At 38.1% G+C, this 2176-nt stretch overlaps 1 long non-coding RNA gene across 1 annotated transcript; it reads left to right on the forward strand.

The window, feature by feature from the left end:
• The first annotated feature begins 823 nt into the window (after positions 1 to 823).
• On the forward strand, positions 824 to 1241 carry LOC143942182 (uncharacterized). The gene is made up of 2 exons (XR_013264728.1): positions 824 to 931; positions 1015 to 1241. It is a non-coding gene; the product is annotated as an uncharacterized LOC143942182 (long non-coding RNA).
• Positions 1242 to 2176: the final 935 nt, after the last annotated feature.

Below are 2176 nucleotides of genomic sequence, written 5' to 3' on the forward strand. Positions count from 1 at the left end.
CTAATAGGTTGTGTCAGGTCGCACCATTTTTTTATCGCTAAATGGGGTAGAAGATACCCAATTCCCTTATGACCTGCCATACCCCAACTTTAATAGTTAAATTACCCATCCATTTCTATATTCCTCTCAATAGGCCACTGGCTGGATCTAAAAACTTCTTTTTGAATTAATATTATATATACTCGTATGGTCTTGTATTGCTGATATATGGATCTATGTAATATAATGTATGGGATGTAATTCGATTAGTGCACTTCTGTCGGCCATGGGTGAACCTGTCTGCGGTTGGAGAGTTGGGGGCTGTTAGGATGTTCCTTTGACCCCGGGGCTGCGATGCATGGCAGTCTCTCCCCCTCCCCCCATTGTCTCTCTTAGTGACTGGGGTTGGGGGCCTGCCTCCTGTGCATCGGTGTCATGATTGTTTGCTCTGCTCGGGTGGGATTACACACCTGAGCTTGGAGCTCTTTTCCTTCTTTCTCCACCTATTGGAGCTTCATGACGCTGGTGGGGACCCGCCCTTTGCTGGGGATTTAGGCTGTCTGTGGTAACCAGCTGACCATTTCACCTTGATTCAGTCACACAAGCAGGATTCCATGCATATCTGCAGCCATAGAATTATACACCAGGTAACTGAGACTATTGCATTTAAAATGATTGCATTAATTGCACACCATTTATTTAATTTACCTACAAGTATGGATCTGTTCCATCAATAGTAAAATAATTTCAATAGGCTTTATCTCTATATTTCTGCAGAATAGCATGCCCTGGTAAGCACACATTCTACACTATCATGGTCACCTGGGCTTTACGCAGCTGCGATCCTCGTTTTGGGTGCGATTCCTCACCTCAGCCCCGGGGGAGATCGATATCCCTGTCCTCTGTATCTCCTGGACAGATGCTTGGTGTCACCTATGGGCCGGACAGTAAGGTAAAGCCCCCCCCTTTTCTAGAGAGATTGTTCTCCGTTTAAAGGTTATCCCATATTTATAGACATTTTTGATCTAATTTCAGAGCATCTGTACTCCTGATGATTGGCAAGAGCCATGAAACGTGCGTCGAGTATATATCCAACTGATGCCCAGATTATTTCGACTTATTATAAGCAATGGCTAATGTTTATTGGTTTTATGAATGGATGAGTATATCTACACATCTGCATTGCTACTGATGTTGTATTGTACCTTGCAAAATGACTGTATATCTAAACAAATGTATTCAAAGAAATGTACTATAATTAACTGTGTCCTATATGAGTTCGACACTTTTTGTGATATGGTTTTATACCCAACAAATAAATATATTTTTTACTCAGCAACACGCCTCATTTAAAGTCCCATTTGCCCTTTTTTGAATGTTGAACACATATCTGGGATGGAGGCTTGCTTGCTGCTACTAATAGGTTGTGTCAGGTCGCACCATTTTTTTATTAATAAAAGCTGATCATTGTAAGCACCAGTATTTAATGGTTTGCCTCATCCCTCTGCAAGAGAGCTTATTCTTTTAAAAAATAAAAGACTTACTGGCTGGATCGGCCGATGAAAATGAAAAAAGAATGCCTACAAAAAAAACAAATGCAGCAATCACATCTAAGAATTGGTAAGCTGCAATATAATAAATGTTTGCTTTTGGGATTAATATCACAATATAATTTTAACATTGGTCCATATTTGATAATAGATTATTAGGCCTGCAAAAAGGCAAGAATTTAAACAACATGATTTGTATCCTATAGACTTTTTCAGTGGTGTTCACTGCAAAGTTCACAAACTTCAAACGAGATTCATGACATTTATCGCAAATCATACCTAAACATTAATTCATTCCACTAATTCATTCCATTCTTAACATCAACAGTTTAAATTATTCACAGTTTCAATCGAATCTGATGGTTATATGTATTGATTCATTTGGTTGTTTTATCAATTGAAAGCTGGAGGGAAGTGTATTAAATTGCCTAAAAATTGCTGCTAAATGCACATATGTAACTCATGATGTTTTCCTCATATATATATATATATATATATTCCAATTAAATATCCAACATTAAGGTACTCGTAGATCATCTCATGCCCCCTTAACAAGTGCAAATGCATTAAGCAAATGCCCTAATATTTAGGAAAAACAAAACCAAGCCGTTCATTATTATTTAAATAACTAGAATATACAATATCTG

The sequence above is a fragment of the Lithobates pipiens genome, unplaced genomic scaffold (assembly GCF_037356315.1).
Source record: "Lithobates pipiens isolate NorthernLeopardFrog02 unplaced genomic scaffold, aLitPip1_a1.2 Scaffold_10, whole genome shotgun sequence".
NCBI classification, from domain to species: domain Eukaryota; kingdom Metazoa; phylum Chordata; class Amphibia; order Anura; family Ranidae; genus Lithobates; species Lithobates pipiens.